The sequence below is a fragment of the Coregonus clupeaformis genome, chromosome 9 (assembly GCF_020615455.1).
Source record: "Coregonus clupeaformis isolate EN_2021a chromosome 9, ASM2061545v1, whole genome shotgun sequence".
NCBI classification, from domain to species: Eukaryota; Metazoa; Chordata; class Actinopteri; order Salmoniformes; family Salmonidae; genus Coregonus; species Coregonus clupeaformis.
Window position 1 is genome coordinate 7,245,693 of NC_059200.1, and position 6,428 is coordinate 7,252,120.

Genomic DNA, 6,428 nt, shown 5'->3' on the forward strand with positions numbered 1-6,428 from the left:
CATTAATATACGTTTGCACTTGAACTCTCACAAAACAGCACTGTACACATGCTTCAGCCTTGTCCTCTTGTAACTGCATTTAGGAACAACATGCATGTTATCAAAGTTGTTGAGCCCTGACAAAGCAGAAACTGAGTAGTTGTGGAATGTTATGTATGTGAGTGGGTGAATTGAACAGGGTGGAGGGTAATGGGCTTGTTTGGCCACATAAATACTGACCGACTAACACTTATCAAAGCCCTGAGCTTTGGGAAAGACTGGTCAGAAGTCAGGTTGAAAACCTTTTGAAGTTTTCTGTAGGATATTGACCATTTAACCTTTTACAATGTGGTTTAAGAAATCGATGTGCATCACTGATCCAGCTCAATGTTATGACCTGATGCTTGTGATATTGTTTTTCTAATATAGTTTTTCTCTCTCCTGTATCTTTCTGCTGTGCGCCCCAGAAACCGTCCCCAGCCGGACCCTGAATCTCCAGGCCTGCCCTCCTCTCAGCCCCCTGCCCTGCCACTCCATCAGACCCCTCGGCACCCCAAGTCCAACTCTCTCAGCCGCTTCTACAAAAAACGTAAACATTTCACTAGATAATAGTTGGATGTACAGTAGTCCTCTGGGGTGTTTGTGTATGACTGGTTGTCTGTCTTTGTTACCGGTTTCTAACTTGTTGTCTGTGTTCTTCCTGTAGTGTACCGGCTGGCCTACATGAGGCTGAAGATGCTGTACACACCTGCTGACCTCTCACCCTGAGCTGGAGCAAATCATGTGGACTCTGTTTCAGCACACACTACAGCATGAGTATGAACTGATGAGAGACCGCCACCTGGACCAGGTACTCTACTGTGTACACACACACACACACTCTAATGCAATTTCGACATGCAATCAAAACACACTATACATTAGTGTTGTCATGATACCAACATTTTACTGAGGATATGATACCAGACCAAGTGTCACGATGCCGAGTAGTATACAAATAAAGAAATATAAATATTGCATTTACATAAGTGTTCAGACCCATTGGCAGCGTTGACGCACCTTTGGCAGCGATTACAGCCTCGAGTCTTCTTGGGTATGACGCTACAAGCTTGGCACACCTGTATTTGGGGCGTTTCTCCCATTCTTCTCTGCAGATCACTCAGGCTCCCGAGTGGCGCAGCGGTCTAAGGCACTGAATCACAGTGCTAGAGGCGTCACTACAGACCCTGGTTCGATTCCAGGCTGTATCACTGTGATTGGGAGTGCCATAGGGCGGCGCACAATTGGCCCAGCGTCGTCCGGGTTTGGCTGGTGTAGGCCATCATTGTAAATAAGAATTTGTTCTTAACTGACTTGCCTAGTTAAATAAATGTTAAATAAAAAAATAAAATATCCTCTCAAGCTCTGTCAAGTTGGATGAGAAGCGTCACTGCACAGCTATTTTCAGGTCTCTCCAGAGATGTTCGATCGGGTCCAGGTTGCGGCTGGGCCACTCAAGGACATTCAGAGACTTTCCCACGATCCTGACTAGTCTCCCAGTCCCTGCCGCTGAAAAACATCCCCACACCATGATGCTGACACCACCATGCTTCACCGGAAGGATTGTGCCAGGTTTCCTCCAGAGGTGACGCTTGGCATTCAGGCCAAAGAGTTCAATCTTGGTTTCATCAGACCAGAGAATCTCATGGTCTGAGAGTCCTTTAGGTGCCTGTCATGTGCCTTTTACTGAGGAGTGGCTTCCGTCTGGCCACTCTACCATAAAGGCCTGATTGGTGGAGTGCTGCAGAGATGGTTGTCCTTCTGGAAGGTTCTCCCGTCTCCACAGAGGTACTCTGGAGCTCTGTCAGAGTGACCTTCGGGTTCTTGGTCACCTCCCTGACCAAGGCCCTTCTCCCCCGATTGCTCAGTTTGGCCGGGCGGCCAGCTCTAGGAAGAGTCTTGGTGGTTTCAAACTTCTTCCATTTAAGAATTATGGAGGCCACTGTGTTCTTGGGGACCTTCAATGCTGCAGACATTTTTTGGTACCCTTCCCCAGATCTGTGCCTCTGTCAATTGTGGGACCTTATATAGACAGGTGTTTGCCTTTCCAAATCATGTCCAATCAATTGAATCTACCACAGGTGGACTCTAATCAAGTTGTAGAAACATCTCAACGATGATCAATGGAAACAGGATGCACCTGAGCTCAATTTCGAGTCTCATATCAAAGGGTCTGAATACTTATGTAAATAAGGTATTTCAGTTTTTTATTTTTAATACATTTGCAAAACTTTCTAAAAACCTGTTTTGCATTGTCATTATGGGGTATTGTGTGTAGATTGATGGAAAAAGCCATTTAAATCAAATTTAGAATAAGGCTGTAATGTAACAAAATGTGGCAAAAGTGAAGGGGTCTGAATATTTTCCGACTGCACCGTGCATGCATAATGTCCTGCATGTCATTGTGGTAGTAAGGGGAAAACACTGCATGAAACTCGCTCTGTCTCCCTCATAAACGTACACACACCACTCTCTCTCACAAACACATATACACTGCTCCCAACTTTTAAAAAGTTAGGCACCAAACAGAATGTAAGGAGCACCAGAAAGTGATGATATTTTTGATAGTTTAGGCTTCCATTGGGTCTATATGAATCCTACCGTTTTGAAGCACATCTCATGAGTAGCAGACCCATTTCCTTTCTTCCTGAGCCAATCAAATTTGCCTAAACCTACTGTCAAGTTACCAAGTTGTTAGCTAGCTAGGAAACCTGACTGGACAACGTTGTTTGTTATCAAACCAATAATTAGCGACCCGGGATTAGTTTAAAACAGCAACATGGTTTCTGAAATTATTTAAAATGTGCGCGGGAAAAAAGGTAGCTCCGGTAATGAGTCATATTTTTTTTTACTGTTTTGAGCTAGAGACAAGCTGTTTTCTTTGTAAAGCTGCGAGCATGACTGTTGCGAAGCTGTTTTTCCTCTCTGGCACTGCTGTGTCACAGCGAACTTGCAAAAAGTGTCAAAGACTCCACCCAAGTCATAGACTCTTCTCTCTGCTACCACAAGGCAAGCGGTCCCGGAGCGCCAAGTCTAGGTCCAAAAGACTCCTTAACAGCTTCTACCCCCAAGCCATAAGGCTGCTGAACAATTCATCAAACGGCTACCCGGACAATTTACACTGCTGCTACTCGCTGTTTATAATCTATGCATAGTCACTTTACCCCTACCTACATGTACATATTACCTCGACTAACCTGTTCTCCTGCACATTGACTCGGTACCCCCTGTATATAGCCTCATTAATTTTATTTTGTTATGTTACTTTTTTTAAACTTGAGTTTATTTAGTAAATATTTTGTTAAAACTGCATTGTTGGTTAAGGGCTTGTAAGTAAACATTTCACAGTAAGGTTTACACCTGTTGTATTCGGCGCATGTGACAAATAAAATGTGATCTGAGACTGGCCTGTGCTCTTGGTTATACCTGGGATGAAATTATATACAATGTATCACCTTTGCTTGCTCTGCATGCTGCTCCAATGTATCAAATGTACAAATGTAACAACAGAAGACCGATCAGGGTCTGCATCCCCCCTCGCCATCACGGCTAAATTATATTTTCAAAACTGATGGAGGAATAGATGTGCAGGCGGAGAGAAGCAGGTGAGAGATGGCTGGAAGGAGTTGCGGCTGGCAGATTACAGCTGCCACACCTGATTAAAGTGAAGTGGACATGATTAGACTGGCGCATACAAGAGAGTAGTTGATGTTGCTTTTTTTTTAACAAAATGTATAAACAAAGCTGACTATAAAAATTGTATAACAGGCACCAGTTGGTTCTTAAGATTGGTAGGGCTGAAAAATGTGTTAGTATCATATGAAACGGTACTAAGGTATTAGAAGATTTTGGTATCATAAGTATCATGGTGTTATGGTACTGTGATATTACTGTGGTACCGGTATACCATGCAACACTGCTATACATTATCGTGTACAACTTGACACCTGTATCTTTTTTCCCCCCAAACAGTTGATGATGTCGGCCATGTACGCCATATGCAAGGTAAAGAACGTGGACTTGCATTTCAAGACCATCGTCACTGCTTACAAGAATATGCCGAACACCAACCAAGAGGTGAGTACACAGGGATACTAACTACTTACTCCTGCTGTGGCGCTGTAGTGAAGACATGAGGCACTGAAAATGACTTTCTGCATATGGGTAGTGTGGCATGCTTTATTAAGTCAGATTAGAAAAAGCATTACCACATATGCATAACATCTCATATGCCTGTCTTTTCTTGCAGACATTTAAGCATGTGTTGATCCGGGAGGGCCAGTATGAGTCCATCATCGTCTTCTACAACCAGGTGTTCATGCAGAAACTGAAGACCAAAATCCTGCAGTACGCCTCTCCAAGGGTGAGACATTCAGCGCCCCCATGTGGCACCATAACATACTTCACATGGTCAGGTTCAAAATATGCAGGTTCAAAATGATTGCCTACCTAATGTGCTATTATTCTCTACTGACACACTCACTACAGTCTCTCTCCCCCAGCCCCCCACACTGTCTCCCATACTACACATCCCCTACAAGTTCCCCAACTCCCCCATGAGAGTGCATGGTAGCAACAATGTCTATATCTCTCCCATGAAGAGCCCATCGCACATGTCTCCAGGGGTCATGACCCCACGCACCAGGTCAGTACCCTACCACCCATGAACCAGGCTGACTCACTGGGGGAGGACACCTTGTTTGTGTGCTCTTAGTGATGCACAGATATGGTTGAGGCACAGCTCATTATACAGACTTTTCAGTTCCAAACTGGCAAAGATACGAGTATCAATTTGATTGTGTATTCTTCCTCTTATTTTGTTATGGTAATGACCATGTTTAAATTTTAGCGTTATCAATTATTGTTCGTTTTCTTTCTCTAATGATATGAATCATTCATTTTATTTTATTTCTTTCAGAATCCTGGTATCGATCGGTGAATCCTTTGGGGTACGTGATCACTTTCATCCACGTAGTGGAAAAGATTCTTTACTAAAATGGACCAGCACACAAATTGTGTCCAGTGCACTAAAATGACATCGTTTCCTCTGCAGACCTCTGATAAGTTCCAGAAGATTAATGCGATGGTGAACAACAGTGATTGTTCCTTGAAGAGGAGTTTGGATATGAGCTCTGTCCCCATGCCCCAGAAGAGGATATGCCTTGACATGGACGGACAGGACGAAGCTGATGGGAGGTAGGATACTTCCCCAGCTAGCTAGCTTTAATTACAGTTATACTTGACATCATAATGTTGTGTTCATGGTTGGTATATGTTGATCTCTTCTTGCTCTGTTCTCATCACAGCAAACCGGATGGAGATTCAACACTGATACAGAAACTTGCAGAGATTAGTGAGTTAGCATTTTATTTCTGGATTTACCTGAATTCTGCTTTCATCATCCTTAGTTTCGAACTTTCTATTAATTAGTTCTGCTTTTCTTTTACCATTCCTCAAACTATACTTTAATAAAAGGTGCCTTTATCTTTAAGTGCTGGAGTCTGTCTGTTAACTGTCATGAAACTCAATGTCTGTCTGTTTCCAGGCTCCACTTGGACCCGCATGCAGGAACAAAACATGAAGGAGGATGCCGAGTCAGAGACGGACAAGCCTTAAATGTACTTACTGTCCAGCACTGTTTGAGAGTATAGGTGCCAGATTCTACTTCCTACCCTATACTCCCTACCCCCTCCATCCTAGACCCCTTAAAAAAAGGAATACCATTTTTTCTGTACATTTGATTTTTGCCCGTTTTTATATTTAAGCGATACTCTTTTGAGAGAGTAATTTGTGAATTCAGAAAAGTTGTCTTTCTCTTTGTTGTTTAGTGTGGATGCTTTAACTGAGTGCTTTTAATATATTTTGATCCTTGTTATTGAAATTGTTATGGGAGATCAAGTGAGTATTACCATGTTTTATAGAGGGACACTAGTTTTAAGGGTCTGCTACAGTTGCAGCCAAACATATTGGTTCCCTTGCACTTTTCTTGAATGATTAGCTATTTCTTCTAAAATAAGTTCAAATTGAAAAAGGCGTTTGGTCTCCACACCTTGTTATTGGATTTTCAACATTGCAAAACCAATTTTATTTTTGTAAACTTAAGTTAATAATTTTAATTTAGAAAATGTAGACATGGCATGGACACCATTTTTGGCACCCCGGAGCTAGTTCTTGTTTACACAGCCTTTGGCCAAGATAACTGCAGACAAACGCTTCTTGTAGCCATCAATGAGCTTGCTGTACATTTCTACTGGCAATTTGGCCCAGTCTTTGTTTGAGGGGTGGCCTCCACCAACTGCTGTTTTCAGATCTCGCCATAGGTTTTGGATGGGATTCAGATCTGGACTCTTCGTTGGCCACTGCAGAACAGTCCAGCGTTTCTTCTTGAACCATTCCTGGGTGCTTTTTGA

The 6,428-nt window shown here is 42.9% G+C and overlaps 1 pseudogene; it reads left to right on the forward strand.

The window, feature by feature from the left end:
- Positions 1-6,187, forward strand: part of LOC121574173 — a 50,760-nt pseudogene extending 44,573 nt beyond the window's left edge.
- The last annotated feature ends 241 nt before the right edge of the window (positions 6,188-6,428 follow it).